Raw genomic sequence first — 18,672 nt, 5'->3', positions numbered from 1 at the left:
ATTTAAAAGCAGGTATTACATCTGCACCTTGTAAGCGAACGCACGTGGAGGGAACGGCTGCTGGGATGCAGTGTTGTTTTTTATTTTTTATTTTTTCGAGACAGAGTCTCGCTCTGTTGCCCAGACTGGAGTACAGTGGCACGATCTCGGCTCACTGCAACCTCCGCCTCCTGTATTCAAACGATTCTCCTGCCTCAGCCTCTGGAGTAGCCGCCACCACGCCCGGCTAATTTTTTGTATTTTTTAGTAGAAACGGGGTTTCACCATGTTAGCCAAGCTGGTCTTGAACTCCTGACCTCAGGTGATCCACCCGCCTCGGCCTCCCAAAATGCTGGGATTACAGGCGTGAGCCACCGCGCCCGGCCGGGATGGAGTGTTTTTACCCAGTGTCGCCTTAATCTTTCTTTGTACTGAAGAAGTGGCATCAATCCCCATTTGGGACTCCTTGTTAGGGGCCACCCCAGGCTGGGCCCTAAAGGGTGGCGGGTTTGGAGACATCAGGCTACGGGGACTTGCAGGTGAACTGGAGTGCTTGGGCGTCGAGAGAATGGGTGCAGGAACTCAGCTGCCTGCTTTATCTCTCATCTTCCATTTCACTCTCATCTCTCCCTGGAGTCCTGTTAGCCCCGCCTCCAAGCCATGCCCAAACCACACCCCAACCACGCCCCCAACCTCCCACCTCTCACCCTTGCCTTTGCCCTTATCTTGATCTGAACCCCCAGCACCTCCTGGACTTACTCTATCCTGGATCTCCTACAGCAGCCAAAGTGATTGCATCCTTTTTTATTTATTTTTTTCTTGAGATAGAGTCTTGCTCTGTCTCCCAGGCTGGAGTGCAGTGGTGTCATCTCAGCTCACTGCAACCTCTGCCTCCCAAGTTCAAGCGATTCTCCTGTCTCAGTCTCCTGAGTAGCTGGGATTACAGGCACCCGCCACTGTACGTGGCTAATTTTTGTATTTTTAGTAGAGACGGGGTTTCACTATGTTGGCCAGGCTGGTCTTGAACTCCTGACCTTGAGTGATCCACCCACCTCAGCCTCCCAAAGTGCTGGGATTACAGGCCTGAGCCACCGCACCCGGCCTATTCATCTCTCTCTCTTTCTTTTAAAAAAAAAACTGTGGTAAAATATGCATAATATAAAATTCACCATCTTAACCACTTTTATGTTTATTTTTCTCAGAGACAGAGTCTTGCTCTGTCACCCAGGCTGGAGTGCAGTGGTACAATCATAGCTCACTGCAGCCTTGAACTCCTGGACTCAAGTGATCCTCCCACCTCAGCCTCCTGAGTAGCTGGGATTACAGGTGTGTGTCACCACTCCCAGCTATTTTTTTTTTTTTTTTTTTGAGACAGAGTCTTGCTGTGTTGCATAGGCTGGAGTGTAGTAGCACGATCTAGGCTTGCTGCAACCTCCACCTCCGGGGTTCAAGTGATTCCCGTGCCTCAGCCTTCCAAGTAGCTGGGATTACAGGCATACACTGCCACGCCCAGCAAATCTTTGGTATTTTTAGCAGAAATGGGGTTTCACCACGTTGGCCAGGCTGGTCTCAAACTCCTGGCCTCAAGTTGATCCACTTGCCTTAGCCTCCAAGGTGATGGGATTACAGGCGTGAGCCACCGTGCCCAGCCCAAATTTTAATTTTTTTTTTGGTAGAGACAGGGTCTGACTATGTTGCCCAGGCTAGCCATTTTAGCCATTTTGAAGTGTACAATTCAGTGGCATTAAGTACATTCACAATGTTGTGCGACCATCACCAGTATTTCCAAAAACTTTCATTAGCCCAAAAGGAAACCCTGTAACCATTAAGTGGTAACTCCTCATTGCCCTTGACAACCTTGATTCTACATCCTGTCTCCAGGAACTTGCCTCCTCTAGGGATCTCATATAAGTGGAATCATACGGTATTTGTCCTTCTGTAGACAGTAGGCTTCTTCCATTGAGCATAATGTTTTCAAAGTTCATCCACCTTGTAGCATATGTCAGAACTCCTTTTATTTTCTTTTTTTCTAGACGGAGTCTCACTCTGTCACCCAGGCTGGAGTGCAGTGGCGAAATCTCGGCTCACTGCAAGCTCCGCCTCCCGGGTTCACGCCATTCTCCTGCCTCAGCTTCCCGAGTAGCTGAGACTACAGGCGCACGCCGCCCCACCCGGCTAATTTTTTGTATTTTTAGTAGAGACGGGGTTTCACCATGTTAGCCAGGATGGTCTCGATCTCCTGACCTTGTGATCTGCCTGCCTCGGCCTCCTGAAATGCTGGGATTATAGGCGTGAGCCACCGAGCCCAGCCTCTTTTCTTTTTTGAGACAGAATCTCACTCTATCACCCAGGCTGGAGTGCAGTGGCACAATCTCGGCTCACTGACACCGCCGCCTCCCAGGTTCAAGGGATTCTCCTGCCTCAGCCTTCCGAGTAGCTGAGATTACAGACGCATACCACCATGCCCAGCTATTTTTTTTTGTATTTTTAGTAGAGACATCATTTTGACCAGGCTGGTCTCGAACTCCTGACCTCAGGTGATCTGCCCACCTCGGCACCCCAAAGTGATGGGATTACAGGCATGAGCCACAGTGCCAAGCCCATTTCTTTCTTTTTTCTTTTTTTGAAACAGTGTCTCACTCAGTCACCCAGGCTGGATTGCAGTGGCGCTATCATAGCTCACTGCAGCCTCAACCTCCCAGGCTCAAGCGATCCTATATTCTCCACCTCCCAAGTAACTGGGACTACAGGTGCATGCCACCAAGCCCAAATAATTTTTTTATTTTTAGTTTTTTTCTTTTTTTAGAGACAGGCCTCACTATGTTGCCCAGGCTGGTCTTGAATTTCCGTGCTCAAGAGATCCTCCCACCTCGGCCTCCCAAAGTGTTGGGATCACAGGCGTGTGTCACCGCACCCAGCCATAACTTCTTTTCTTTTTAAGGCTGAGCAATATTCCACTGTTTGGATGTACCACACTGTGTTCATCCATTCACCCATCCATGGACACTAGGTTGTTTCTGCCTTTGGCTGTTGTGAATCGTGCTCTGTGAACATGCGTGTACAAGGATCTACTTGAGTCCCTGCTTGGAATTGTTGAGTCATATATGATCATTCTATTCCAAAATGATTTTTTTTAGCAAATGCCATTCACTCTCCTGCTCTAAATCCTTCTGTGGCTCCATATTGCCCCTAGAAAAGTGGAAACCCTGTCCCATGGGCCTCAAAGCACTGCCAACTTCTCCCTCCACATCTCCCCTACGCCTCCTCTTCCCCACCCACTCCATACTCCAGCCACACTAAGTAACCTTCACTTGCTCCCAGGCCTTCGCATGTGCTGTTCTTCCTCCCTGAAGACGCTCTTCCCCATTTGTTTTGTTTTATATATTTATTTATTTATTTAGAAGCAGAGTCTCGCTCTGTTGCCCAGCCTGCAGTGCAACGGTGCAATCTCAGCTCACTGCAACCTCTGCCTCCCAGGTTCAAGCACTTCTCATGCCTCAGCCTCCCGAGTAGCTGGGATTACAGGCACCCGCCACCACGCCTGGCTAATTTTTGTATTTTTAGTAGAGACAAGGTTTCACCATGTTGGCTAGGCTGGTCTCAAACTCCTGACCTCAGGTGATCCGCCCACCTTGGCCTCCCAAATTGCTGGGATGACAGGCGTGAGCCACCACGCCCGCCCTGTTGGTTTGTTTTAGAGACAGGGACCTGCTCTGTCACCCAGGCTGGAGTGCAGTGGTGCGATCATAGCTTACTGCAGCCTCAACTTCCTGGCCTCAAGCAATTCTCCCACCTCAGCCTCCCGAGTAGCTGGGACCACAGGTGTGCACCACCACACCTAACTAATTTCTGTTTTTAATAGAGATGGGGTCTCGCTATGTTGCCCAGGCTGGTCTCAAACTCCTGAGCTCGAGGGATCATCCTGCCTTGGCCTCCCAAAGTGTTGGGATTACAGGCATCAGCCATGGTGCCCAACTTCTTCCCTATTTCTCATTTTGGTTGGCTCCTTCTCGGCTTTCAGCTCAGCTGTCCCTGCCTCCAGGAAGCCCTCCCTGATCTCCCAGGCTGGGTCAGACACCTTCTCTGGGCCCCCAGAGCTGCCTGAATCTCCCCCATCATGGCTCTGATTGTGGGCCACTAGTGACCTGTACATCTCCCCCACTGGGAGGGTGGAACTGGGTCTGTCTCAATGACCAGCACGCATTACAGGATCCAGCACACGGTAGGTACTCAATAAATGCTTGCTAAATGCTGCCATGATTATTTCTCTCCCCTCAACCCCCACGCCAGACCCTGTGCCCTTGAGAAATAGAGACACAGCCACCTCCACACCAACTTCTTCCGTCTAATGGCAGACCTCAAACAGTATCTCAGGCTGTCGATTAGAAATAGATCCAATCAATGTGCTTGTTTTTCATTCCACGGTGCGTCTGTGATGGATGGGCGGGTGGGAGTGCTATTAAGCCGGGAGAATTTTCTATATGTTCCAGGCTCTGGGTAGACTTTCTTCAAAAAGCTATCCGGCCAGATCTCAAATGAGAAAGTCATTAAACACACACACTCTCTCTCACACACACATATTGCAGGAGAGCATCCCGTTCTCTGGGAAAAAAAATAAAAGCAATTAATACATAACTGCAAATGTGGCAGTCTTTGCATGGAGGCTGTGAGGACTACAGCTGACAGGGAGAAAGAGGCAATTGTTTTTCTTTTTTTCCCAAACACATCAAAGTTCTCCCTGGAAGCGGCAGCCAGTAAATTATAGACTCATTTTCACTACAGTGTCTTAAGTTGGATACCCCAGAAGTAGCTCCTGAAACAAGGATTTGGAGGTAAGTTGTTTATGTGGGAAGTGATCCAGGAAGCCCCAGGAGAGTGGGGAAGTGAGACAAGGAAGGAAAGAACCAACACTTATGAGCAGGTGACTGCCCTGAGCAATTGGGCTCAGTCCCACTGGATACCCTTGGGAGATGGTGTATAGCATACACTTGTTCTTCCCAAGAGAATGAGGGAGCTGGGGTATTTATCCACCAGTGCCTATCCATCACTGGCGAAGGGCTGCTTCCTGAGACATCAATTCTCTGTCACTTCCAGCCTGGCCCTCACCCAGGTGACTGCAGAAGGATGCTGTTGGCAGGTGCTGAAATGTGGGTGCAGTAGGGACACCCACAGCGTCTGCTACACATAGTAGCATTCACAAAGCCTGGATTTCCTATCACCATTCATTCATTCAAAAATATTTATTAAGCTCACACTGGGTGCTGTGCTGGGGGCTGGAGACAGTGGTGAAATAGACCCAGCCCTTGCCCTCTAGGAATTCAAAGACACATAACCAGGCATTTACAGCGTAGAGTGTCAGCCTGTGATGAGGGAAGCTCAGGCAGCTGGGGTAGCTCAGGAAGACTCCTTTCTCAGCATTGTAGACCAGGATCAGGTGAAGCTTCCCTGAGGGATGATATTTAAAGATGAGCAGATGCTAGGTGAACAAGGCGAAGCAGAGGTGGAGCAAGGAAGAATGAAGTAGCTAGACTATGAAGAATTTTGAAAATAAAGTTTAGACTTTCTCTTGAGGGCACTGGGGAGCCATGGAGAGCTGCAGAGGGGAGAGGGGAAGGGTCAGACTTACACTTAAGATCGATCCTCCTGGCTGCTGTGTGGATGCTAGGAGCCCATCAAGAAGGCTATTGTAGGAGCTCATGGTGTCTATTGAAAAACACAGGTGGGGGTACCGAGTGGGGCTGCCATGGAGACGGTAATGTTGAAATCAACAGGACTTGGTGACTGTGAAATTGGCAGGGCCGGGTGTTGATAAGAGAGGGAGATAGGGAGGCTTGTTCACAACTTTCCAGGGAAAGAGTGGGGCCATCAGGGAGGGGGTTACAGGAGGAGGTGCTGGAGGGGGATAAAAAGGATGCATTGGGAGTTGGGTAGGATGTACCTGGTGGACCTCCAAGAGGAGGCATCCAGGAGGAACTGGAGACAGATCTGGGGCCAAGTCTGGGTGGAGACAGAAGTCAGGGCATCTTCAGGACGATTAAAGCTGCAGGAAAAAGTTTCTAAATTTGGATCATCCAGGAAATAGGCCAGTTTCAATTGCAGGGTATTAAAATAATAGTAACAATAAATAATAAATTCCTTTTTTTCTTTCCCAGTGGCGAATGTCAGAAGCCCAGTTCTCTAGTTCTGTGTCCTGGTTCCGGCAACCCCAGTGGTCCTCCAAGCGATGATGCCTAGAAACCCATCCAATATCGCCATCTGCATCCTTCAGTCACATGGCCAGGCTGAGCCAATCAGGAAGCCAGCAGGAATAGGCTTCAGTGATTGGCTGGAGCCGGAGGTGGAACCAATTCACTCGCAGGGTTGGAAAAGAGGAAAGGTGTGCATTGGTTAAGGTAACACTCCCTGCCGTTATAAACTGGCAAGCCTCAATGACCCAACAGAAGTTTGTTGCTCATATAAAGAGCAAACAGGTGTTCCTTTGTTTCCACCTAGTATCTCAGGGATCAGGCCCCGCTGCCTTATACCTCCTCCATCTTTAAAGTGTAGGTTGCAGAAAGAGCCTGGGCCAGAACGTAAGTCATGGGCACATCACTTCTGCCCACCTTCCATTGGCTCAATTAAGTCACATGGCTGCCCCAACTGCAAGGGATGCTGGGAAACACCTTGCTGTGTGCCCTGAAGAAGGAGGAAATGGGTTTGGAGAGCAGCCAGGCAGCGGCGAAACCAGGTTGCTTCTGCGTCCTGCAGGTGGAGGGAAGAATGAAGGTCAGGGAAGACCCACAAATATCTACCAAGACGACCCTTGTCACTAAAAAACGTGGAGAAAAATTCTCGAATCCACCTCATGTTGTTGCTCAAGGGATGGAGAGTGTCCTCACTGGTTCAGAAGCCTCAAGGGGTTGGTGACTACGTATGTCTTGGTCACCAGTATGTATCCATATTCTAGAACAATGCCTGGCATAGAATAGTTGCTGGATATACATTTACTGAATAGGTGAGTGCATGGCTGGGTGGGAAGATGGATGGGTGGATGGATGGATGGTTGGGTGAATGGATGGATAGATGGATGGGTGGTAGGTGGATAGTAGATGCATGAATGGATGATTGGGTGGTGGATGGGTGGATAGATGGATGGATGGTTGGATGGATGTTTGGGCAGATGGTGGGTGGATGAATGGTTGGATGGGTTATGGGTGAATGGTGGATGGATGGATGGATGGGCAGATGAGTGGATGGATGGATGTATGGGTGGAGCGGGTGGAGGGGTGGTGGGTGGGTGGATGGATGGATGTGTGGGTGGATGGATGGATGTGTGGGTAGATGGATGGATGTGTTGGTGGATGGATGGATGTGTGGGTGGATGGATAGACAGATGTGTGGGTGGATTGATGGGTCAATGGATGGATGGTAGGTGGATGAGTGGATAGGTGGATGGACAGGTGGGTCTATTTATAAGTGAAGCTATCTCTTCTCCATCTTTGGGCTGCACTGAAATGGCCATGGGCACTGATAGTATGAGCCCCCAAATGGATCCCTGGCCATAATTCTAGAACACTAAGGTATTGGGACAGGCTTCCTGCCCTTCAGGTAGATAGAGCCCAGCCTGGTGGCCATGAGATGGTTTTAGGTGACGCATAAAACAGTCTTAACACCACGGACTCTTATAGGGAGAGAGCTCTTCCTTTGCATGTCTTTTGCAAGAAGAAAGTCTTAATTGGGTGTGAATCAGTCTTTAACACCTTCTTGGACACATGAAATATCCTTTTTGGACAAAAAGAGAGATCAGGCTCCAGCTCAGAGCTCAGAGGCAACTATCTTTAGTCAGAAATTAATAATATGATTTTATTCTCATTAAGCTAGTTTCTACTTATGGTCAGTGATTCTGGCTTTTCATTTACAGTCATGATAAACAATTTCCTTCTAAATACATTTAAGGTTTTCAGAAGTGGGTCCATTAGAAGAAAAATATTCAGGAAATAATAGTAGAAGTAGCAGAAAGGTGATGTAAGATGGACTGAAATTTGGGCAGCTGAAGTTTGAGCAGCTGACCTGACCTGCCTCACAGTTGCTGTGTGAGCTGGGGCAAATCATTTCACATCTCTGATCTTCAGTTTTCTCATCTGAAAATGATTTCAATAATTCTGGTCTCACCAAAGAGTTTTGGTGGCTAGGCATGGTGTCTCATGTCTGTAATCCCAGTGCTTTGGGACGCTAAGGTGGGAGGATCACTTGAAGCCAAGAGTTGGAAACTAGCCTGTGGAGCATAGCAAGATCCCATCTCTCCAAAAATAAAAATAATGAGCCTGGGTGTGGTGGCACATGTCTGTAAGTCTCAGCTACTCGGGAGGCTGAGGCAAGAGGTGTGCGGGTTCAGTCAGGGTGGTGGAAAAGATTTTAGAGGAAATAAACACAAATCTTCTTGGAAGGCCGAGAGGTTTGCATAGCTTTAGTAAAAGTCTTGGCTGAAGGCAGCTGAGTTCTCTTAAAAGCTCAGGGCTTAGATGCGTAGGAATGTAGAGGAGTTTGTCTAATGCGCTTGTTTACTCATATGGTCCTAAAACTAACCGATCACTCATGGGCAAGATGGGTCTCCCGGGTTGGGAGCAACCACATTAATTACCCACAGGTGTGTTGACTCAAAGCCTTTGTCATTAAAACTGTGCTAAGGCCGGGCGCGGTGGCTCACGCCTGTAATCCCAGCACTTTGGGAGGCCGAGGCGGACGGATCAGGAGATCAAGACCATCCTGGCTAACATGATGAAACCCCTTCTCTACTAAAAATACAAAAAAATTAGCCGGGCGTGGTGGCGGGCGCCTGTAGTCCCAGCTACTCGGGAGGCTGAGGCAGGAGAATGGCGTGAACCCAGGAGGTGGAGCTTGCAGTGAGCCGAGACTGCACCACTGCACTCCAGTCTGGGCGACAGAGTGAGACTCCATCTCAAACAAACAAACAAACAAACAAACAAAACTATGCTAAATAAATGCCCTCAGGGCCAGCTAGTCGGGGCTGTGGCTGCTGACTCTTTACAGCACCTTCCGTGGTGTCTGTGAGTGGCTCGGACCCGTAGCTGCTCTTTCACTGAATATCGGTGTCTGGGTACATTATTCATCCATCATGCAAGCTGGGGTCTGCAGGACAGATCCCCGCAAAGAAGATTGCTTGAGCCCAGAAGTTTCAGGCTGCAGTGAGTTTTGATAGCAGCATTGCACTGCAGCCTGGGCAATAGAGCAAGACTCTGTCTCTAAACAACCACCACAACAACAACAACAACACACCAAATAGTTTTGGTGATTAGTTTGGTGATAGTTTTGGTCACACACACAACTGTGTGACCCTGGGAAAAGTCTCTCCCCATTCTGGGTCTGATTTTTGTCTGTCAGCCTCAGAAAACAAAGTGGATATGGATGAAAAGTTTCCCCTGAAGTGAGGGAGGATTTATTATGGATAGGAGCCATCTCTTAGCAGTTCTTAGGAGGTTTTTTTTTTTTTTTTTTTTTTTGTCACAGATGAGACTACCGTTTTAACCTATTCTCAGGAAAGGCTCTGGGGCCTGTCACCCATGCTGTTACTGCTTTTCCCAGAGATTATTTGCAGAGCAAATCTGTGTGCTCTCGGTGGAATGAGACGCATTGTCACCCTGGACAGCTTTTCAGGCACTTAGAGTGTGTTGGGGGAAAGATTTGGAGGAGGGTTTCCAGGAGCTTAATACTCACACCTGGAGACAGAGCTCTGGGGATTCTGCCCAGGAGAGGATTTAAGGCCACCCTGGAATGACCCGGGTGTGAGTGTGAGTTTGTGTGTGACTGTACGAGTGTATATCCTGGTGATCTTGGGGTTGAGCCCCTCGACCTTTCTCAAGAGTCCTGGCTGCATCCTCTCCTCCCGTCCCCCACCCCTCCAGCCAGGCTCGGTGTGTTTTCCCTCGATGACATTTAAAATCTTTTAATAGTTGTCACATTAGCATACATTTGCATACCTTATGCTAATCAGGCTATTTATTTTTGAAAAAGCACTTTGACTTGTGGGGCCCTTTCTCAAAGGGGGAACTCACTGAGTTTTTCCTGGAGACTGTCTACCTCCCTTGGGGGTGGGTGTCAGGAGGGAAATGCATTCTGCCACAAACTGGAGCAGAGGGTGACCCCTTCATAGACACACCCCAGGGGAGAGAGACATGTCATCAGCCTGGACTTTTGCTGGGTGCCTAGATCATGCCTGGGTGATGGATACTGTTCTTTTTTTTTTTTTTTTTTGAGACAGAGTTTTGCTCTTCTTACCCAAGCTGGAGTACAGTGGCACGGTCTCGGCTCACTGCAACCTCCACCTCCCAGGTTCAAGTGATTCTCCTGTCTCAGCCTCCCAAGTAGCTGGGATTACAGGTGTCCACCACCACACCCAGCTAGTTTTTGTATTTTTAGTGGAGACGGGTTTTCGCCATGTTGGCCAGGCTGGTCTCGAACTCCGGACCTCAGGTGATCTGCCCGCCTCAGCCTCCCAAAGCGCTGAGATTACAGGTGTGAGCCACCACACCCGGTTTGGATACTGTTCTTATGCCTGTTTTACAGAGTAGGCAATAGAGGCAGGATAAACACAGGCTCTGTGTCCCCACCCAAGGATGTGGCTTCAGCACTTGGCCCTTTCTCTTCGGTAACATCTTCTGGCTCTGCTGGCCAGGTCCCATCTTATAGGGAAAAAGTAAACTTCCACATCCCCCTCCGGCGACCAACCATATCCTTGCCTCTTTGTTTGTTTTTTGAGATGGAGTCTTGCTCTGTTGTCCAGGTTGGAGTGCAGTGGCGTGATCTTGGGTCACTGCAACCTCTGCCTCCTGGTTCAAGCGATTCTCCTGCCTCAGCCTCCCGAGTAGCTGGGATTACAGGCACACACCATCATGCCCAGATAATTTTTGTATTTTTTAGTAGAGGTGGGGTTTTACCATGTCGGTCAGGCTGGTCTTGAACTCCTGACCTCAGGTGATCCACCCACCTTGGCCTCCCAAAGTGCTGAGATTACAGGTATGAGCCACCATGCCCGACCTCCTAGCCTCTTTTTATGGCCAAACTCCTGGAGATCGAGTTGTCTACACTCACTGTCTGCACTTCTGTTCTCTCTCTTTCTCCTGAGCCTTCTCCAAACAGCCTGGCCTCTCACACCTTCTGCCACTGAAGCTGCCCTTGTCAAAGTGTTACCTGAAGGGGTCCTGATCCAGACCCCAAGGGAGGGTTCTTGGATCTCACACAAGAAAGAATTCAAGGCGAATCCATAAAGTGAAAGCAAGTTTATTAAGAAAGTAAAGGAATAAAAGAGTGGCTACTCCATAGTCAGAGCAGCCCTGAGGGCTACTGGTTGCCCATTTTTATGGTTCTTTCTTGATGATATGCTAAACAAGGGGTGGATTATTCATGCCTCGCCTTTTTAGACCATAGAGGGTAACTTTCTGGCGTTGCCATGGCATCTGTAAACTGTCATGGTGCTGATGGGAGCGTAGCAGTGAGGAAGACCAGAGGTTACACTCGTCGCCATCTTGGTTTTGGTGGGTTTTAGCTGGCTTCTTTACTGCAAGCTGTTTTATCAGCAAGGTCTTTCTGACCTGTATCTTGTGCCCACCTGCTATCTCGTCCTGTGACTTAGAATGCCTAACTGTCTGGGAATCCAACCCAGTAGGTCTCAGCCTTATTTTACCCAGTCCCTATCCAAGATGGAGTTGCCCTGGTTCAAACGCCTCTGACAGAAGTCGGCGTTGATCCGCCCCATCCTCCTCGTCCCTCTGGACGGCGTCTGACCGGCTGGTGCCCCACCCCTCCTGGAAACACTGGCCTTTCCTTCTACGTCTCTGGGTCCCTCTTCTGTCTCTCTCTCTGTCCGTTGCTGGTCAAGGGCTGGGTTCTCAGGCCTCTTTGCTCCTCTATCCACACCCTTCTGGGTCGGCCTCATTAACTCTCGGGGCTCTAAACCCATCTACACCCACTGATACCCACAGTCCTGTCTCCAGTCTGGGCCTCCACCAGCTCCAAACTTGGCCTTGATGGGCATCTCACACACAACACAGCCATGTCAGACTGCACCGGACCCCCTAAACTGCTCTTCTTGCATCTCCCCATCTCAGCTGAGGTCAGCCCTTGTAGCTGCTCAGACAGAATCTTGGGGTCTCCCTGCCTCCCCACATCCCACCCACATCCTCAGCAAATCTCAGCACTCTACCTTGGAGAGCTCCATGAAGCCCTCTCCTCTCCCTCTGATTCCACACGGAGTGCTCTTTTCACCCTCCCTGCCTTTGCCCCTTGCACTCTTCATGCCTGTGCTTATTTGCCCCTTTGTGTGCCAGACAAGAGCCAGCCTCAGAGTCCTTGCCCTGGCTGTCCCCTATGCTTGAAACTACCTGTAGATAAGCCTGTTTTGCTTCCTGTATCCCCAGCACATAAAACAGCACCCAGCACACAGTAGGTGCTCAATAAACACCTCGGTGCTTATGGAATGCATAATTCATTAAACCTGCATTCATTTGGTGCATGCCAGAATATATATGCATAGAAAAAAAAATCTCTGGAAGGATATATCCCACCCACACACCCACCCACCCCCGCAGCACTGGGGGTGGTTTTTGCTGAGATAACAGATCTCAACATTTTAAAATATTTGCCACAAGGAATGTAATTTCATCAGGCATGAAAAAAACAAACAAAAAACTCAGTGCCGTTTCAGTGCAGTGACCCACCAGCTGTGTGACCCCAGGCAAGTGGCATTCCTTCTCTGAGTCTCAATTTCCTCATCTCAGAAAGCAGGGATTATCCTAGCACCATCCCCAGCGAAGCCCTCGAGAGCTGTGCCTCCAAGTCTCAAGGAAAGAGTTAAATCCCGGTCTGAGGCGGTGATATTTGCAATGCATGAAGTTTAAACATTTTCAATAAAGAAAAACAAACCCAGGCCGACGCGCTTTCTGATTTATAGTAATTGCAAACCAGCAGCCGTTAATATAATTGTCCGGTGGAGGGGGGTGGCGGGGGGCTTCACGCGGGGCCCAATCAGCCCCGGGTGGGATGCGGCCCCAGTCAGGTTAAGCAAACGCATTACTTTAATAACCTGGGATAGCAAGAAGGCAGAATAAATATCCCAAGAAGCTCCAGAATCCGCGGTTTTATCACCGAGAATTGTCCCCCGTGCTATTTACTTTCAATTTAGATTTTCGGGAAAGTGGTTCTTGGCACATTTTATATATGAAGGAGAATGACTGGAATTGAAAAATGACCTGATTTTGCTGTCTGAGAGAAAAAAGAGCCACAGTTTTTTGGGGTCGAGTGAGCTCTCGGCGCTGTCCCACTGAGTCACTCTTAAGATCAAAGCACCGAGACACAGAGGCTCACACACGTTGTGCAGGCGCTGGGGTTTGACCTGAGTCTGCTCCAGAGGCGCAGGGAATATGGGGACAAACGTCCAGGGTGGTGGCCTCATTTGGTGACAGCAGACTTTAGAGATCTTCTGGTCTCGTTAGTTTGTTTGCCGGTGGGGGGAGACTGAGGCTGAGAGTGAGGCTGTCATGGGCTACTTGACTCTACTCACCTGATTCTTCTTGCCAACTGTATCTTCTCTCACTCAAGAACCCTCACTGGCTCCCTAGGGTCCCCCAAATCAAACCCACTTCTGCTATTTTTTACACTCAGAATGGAATTCAAAACGGATCACAGGGGCCGGGCACGGTGGCTCACGCCTGTAATCCCAGCACTTCGGGAGGCCGAGGCGGGTGAATCACTTGAGGTCAGGAATTCAAGACCAGCCTGGCCAGCATGGTGAAAACCCATCTCTACTAAAAGTACAAAAATTAGCCAGGCATGGTGGTGCATGCCTGTAATCCCAGCTACTCAGGAGGCTGAGGCAGGAGAATCGCTTGAACCCGGGAGGTGGAGGTTGCAGTGAGCTGAGATCACACCACCGCACTCCAGCCTGTGAGACAGAGGGAGACTCGGTCTCAAAAAAATCCCAGCACTTTGGGAGCCCGAGGCAGGCGGATCACTTAAGGTCAGGAGAATCGCTTGAACCCAGGAGGCAGAGGTTGCAGTCAGCTGAGATAGCGCCACTGCACTCCAGTCTGGGCAACAGAGCGAGACTCCATCTCCAGAAAACAACAACAACAACAACAACAAACAACCCAATTAAAATATGGACATAGACGGAAACAGACATTTCACTGAAGAGGAGATACAGATGGCAAATGGGTACATGAAAGAATGTTCAACGTTATTAGCCACCAGGGGACCTGCAAATCCAAACCACAACGAGGTATCACTACATACCCATAAAAATGGCTAAATTAAAAAAAAAAAAGTTGATCACATCAAATGCTGGCAGGGATGAAGACCGAATAGATCACTCAGTCCTACGTTGCCGGCAGAGATGTAAAATGGTATAGCCACTGTGGAAACGGAGTGTGGAAGGATTTCGTTTTGTTCTGTTTGATGTACTGTGTTTTGTTTTGTTGTACAAAACAAAGCATGCACTTACCATATGACCCTGGAATTGCATTCTTGGGCATTTATATCCCAGGGAAATGAAAACTTATGTTCATATAAAAACCCAAAAGTGGGGCCAGGAGCGGCGGCTCACGCCTGTAATCCCAGCACTTTGGGAAGCCGAGGCGGATGGATCACTTGAGGTCAGGAGTTCGAGACCAGCCTGGCCAACATGATGAAACCCCGTCTCTACTAAAAATACAAAAATTAGCCGGGCGTGGTGGTGGGCGGCTGTAGTCCCAGCTACTCCAGACTCTGAGGCAGAGGATTGCTTGAACCTGGGAGGCGGAGGTTGCAGTGAGCTGAGATCACGTCACTGCACTCCAGCCTGGGTGACAGAGGGAGACTCTGTCTCAAAAAACAAACAAACAAACAAACCCAGAAGTGAATGTTCAGAGCAGCTTCCTTCTAAAATGGCCAAATGCTGGAAACAACCTAAATGGCCCTCGACAGGTGAACGGTTAAACAAATTGTGCTCCATCCAGACCGTGGAATTCTACTTAGCAATGAACAGGAAGGAACTATTGAGAAATGCAGCAACTTAGGTTGGCTCTCACGGGAGCTGTGCTGAAATAACAAGAGCCAGTCTTCAAAGGTTATAGAGGAGTGGAGTGGCGGGGAGGTGGGGATGGTTCATAGGTAAAAAAAAAAAAAAAAAAAAAAAAAAAGGATGAATGAATAAAACCTAGTAAGATAGCACAATGCAGAGACTATAGTCAATTATATATATATATATATATATATATATATATATATATATATATATATATATATTTGAGACAGGATCTCACTCTGTTGTCCAGGCTGGAGTGCAGTGGCGTGATCTCCATTCATTGCAACCTCTGCCTCCCAGGCTCAAGTGATCCTCCCACCTCAGCCTCCCGAGTAGCTGAGACTACAGGCATGCACCACCAAACCTGGCTAATTTTTGTAGTTTTTTTTGGTAGAGAAGGGGTTTTGCCTTATCATCCAGGCTGGTCTTGAACTCCTGGGCTCAAGTGATCCTCCCACCTCAGCTTCCCAAAGTGATGGGATTACAGGCTTGAGCCACCATGCCCAGCCTGTCAATAATAACTTAATTGTACATTTTAAAATAACAAAAAGAGGCCAGGCGGGGTGGCTCACACCTGTAATCCCAGCACTTTGGGAGGCAGAGGTGGGAGGATCGCTTGAGCCCAGGAGCTCAAGAGCAGCATGGACGACATGGCGAAACTCTGTCTCTTCTAAAAATACAAAAATAAGCTGGGCGTGGTGGCGGGCACCTGTAATCCCAGCTACTTGGGAGGCTGAGGCAGGAGAATTGTGTGAAGCTGGAAGGAGGAGGTTTCAGTGACCCCAGATTGCGCCACTGCACTCCAGCCTGGACAACAGAGTGAGACTCCATCTCAAAATAAAATTAAATAAAACAAAATAAAATAACTATAAAGGTATAATTGGATTGCTCCTAACATGACAGATAAATGCTTCAGGGAATAGATACCCAATTTTTCATGATGTGATTATTACACGTTGCATGCCTGCACCAAAATAGCTCATGTACCCCATAAATATATATACACCACGATGTACCCACATAATTAAAAAGAAATACATAACAACAACAACAAAAACTGAAGGTTACAGAGCATGCGGTTCCACTAATATAGGCTTCCTGAAATGACAGAATTATAAGATGAAGAATAGGTAAGTGGTTTTCAGGTAGGAGGAAGAGAGAGATGGCTGTGATGTAAAAATTGCAGCACAGAAAATCCTCGTAATGGAATGTGTTGTGTGTCCTGATTGTGAAACTACACATCTAAATGTTGCATGGACACACACACACACACACACACAAATGAGTGCACATAAACCAGCAAAGTCTGAATAAGGTTGATGGATTATGTTAATGTTCATTTCCCGTTTATGATATTGTAAGATGTCACCATTGGGGGAAGCTGATTAAAGGCACAAGAGATCTCTCTGTACTCATTTTTTACTTTTTTTAAAAACATCTTTATTGAAATAATTCCCATATCATACAAGTCACCCATTTGAAGTATATAATTCAGTGGTTTTTAGTATATTCACAGAGCTGAGATGATGTACAACCATCTTTACAATATAATCTTAGAATGTTCTATTTTATATTTTATTGAGACAGAGCCTCACTCTGTCACCCAGGCTGGAGTGTAGTGGCATGATCTTGGCTCACTGCAACCTCTGCCTCCCGGGTTCAAGTGATTCTCTCGATTCAGCCTCCCGAGTAGATGTAACTACAGGCGCTTGCCACCATGCCCACCTAATTTTTGTATTTTTAGTAGAAACAGGGTTTCACCATGTTGGCTAGTCTAGTCTCGAACTCCTGACCCCAAGTGATCTTCCCACATTGGCCTCCCAAAGTGCTGGAATTACAGGCATGAGCCGTCATGCCCGACCTCGAATATTTTAGTCACCCTAAAAGAAACCAATTAGGGTCGGGCACAGTGGCTCACGCCTGTAATCCCAGCAGTTTGGGAGGCCGAGGTGGGCAGATCATGAGGTCAAGAGATCGAGACCATCCTGGCCAACATGGTGAAACCCTGTCTTTAGTAAAAATATAAAAATTAGCTGGGCGTGGTGGCACGCACCTGTAGTCCCAGCTATTCGGGAGGCTGAGGCAGGAGAATCACTTGAACCTGGGAGGCGGAGGTTGCCGTGAGCCAAGATCGCGCCACTGCACTCCAGCCTGGATGACAGAGCGAGACTCTGTAAAAAAGAAAGAAAGGAAGGAAGGAAGGAAGGAAGGGAAAGAAAGAAACCAATTAGGCCGGGCACGGTGGCTAACGCCTGTAATCACAGCACTTTGGGAGGACGAGGCATGTGGATCACCTGAGGTCAGGAGTTCCAGACCAGCCTGGCCAACATGGCAAAACCCCGTGTCTACTAAAAATACAAAATTAGCCAGGCGTGGTGGCGGGTTCTTTAATCCCAGCTACTTTGGAGGCTGAGGCAGGATAATTGCTTGAAGCCGGGAAGCGGAGGTTACAGTGAGCAGAGATCGTGTCACAGCACTCTAGCCTGGGCGACACAGTGAGATTCTGTCTCAAAACAAACAAACAAAAAAGAAACCAAATTAGTAATCACTCCCCATCTCTTCCCCAGCCCCTGGCTACCACGGATCACGAATCCACTTTCTGTCTCTGGATTTGCCCATTCTGGAAATTCCATATGAGCAAGATCATACAATATGTGGCCTTTGTGTCTGGTTTCCTTCTTTCTTTTCTTTTCTTTTTTTTTTTTTTTTAAAGACAGAGTCTCGCTCTGCCCAGGCTGGAGTGCAGTGGCACGATCTCGGCTCGCTGCAGCCTCCACCCCCCGGGTTCAAGCGATTTTCCTGCCTCAGCCTCCCGAGTAGCTGGGATTACAGGCACCCGCCACCACACCGGGCTAATTTTTGTATTTTTAGTAGAGACGGGGGTTTCACCATCTTGGCCAGGCTGGTATTGAACTCCTGACCTCTTGATCCACCCACCTCGGCCTTAAAAGTGCTGGGATTCCAGGCGTGAGCCACCGCTCCCAGCCTGAGCATAATGTGTTTAAGTTTCACCTACATTGTAACCTGTACCAGGGCTTCATTCCTTTTCATAGCCAAATACATTCCATTGTGTGGACGGACCACGTTTGGCTTTTCTGTTCATCAGTTGATGGAGAGTCAGATTGTTTTCACTTTTTGAATTGTTATCAATAATACTGCTATCAACATTTATCCTTAAGATTTTGCATGGGGTCAGGTGTGGCGGCTCACGCCTATAATCCCAGCACTTTGGGAGGCAGAAGCAGGTGGATCACTTGAGCTCTGGAGTTCAAGACCAGCCTGGCCAACACAGTGAAACCCTGCCTCTACTAAAAATACAAAAAATTAGCTGGTCATGGTGGAACTGATATCACACCGCTCCACTCTAGCCTGGGTGACAGAGCGAGACCCTCTCTCTAAAGAAAAGAAAAAAAGATTTGCATACACTTTTTTTATTTTAATTTTTTTTTTGAGGAGGAGTCTCACTCTGTTGCCCAGGCTGGAGTGAAGTGGCATGATCTCGGCTCACTGCAACCTCCACCTCCTGGGTTCAAGTGATTCTCCTGCCTCAGCCTCCCGAGTAGTTGGGATTACAGGTGTGCACCACCATGCCCGGCTAATTTCTGTGTTTTTGGTGGAGACAGGATTTCACCATGTTG

General features: G+C 48.4%; 1 long non-coding RNA gene across 1 annotated transcript; it reads right to left on the bottom strand.

Moving 5' to 3' along the window:
• Positions 1-5,258: 5,258 nt before the first annotated feature.
• Positions 5,259-6,241, bottom strand: LOC129051850 (uncharacterized). The gene is made up of 3 exons (XR_008516352.1): positions 5,918-6,241; positions 5,606-5,760; positions 5,259-5,424 (listed from the first exon to the last, which is right to left on the bottom strand). It is a non-coding gene; the product is annotated as an uncharacterized LOC129051850 (long non-coding RNA).
• Between the last annotated feature and the right edge of the window lie 12,431 nt (positions 6,242-18,672).

The sequence above is a fragment of the Pongo abelii genome, chromosome 20 (assembly GCF_028885655.2).
Source record: "Pongo abelii isolate AG06213 chromosome 20, NHGRI_mPonAbe1-v2.0_pri, whole genome shotgun sequence".
NCBI classification, from domain to species: Eukaryota; Metazoa; Chordata; class Mammalia; order Primates; family Hominidae; genus Pongo; species Pongo abelii.
Note: the sequence above shows the minus strand (reverse complement) of the source record. Positions and strands in the feature narration are given on the sequence as shown.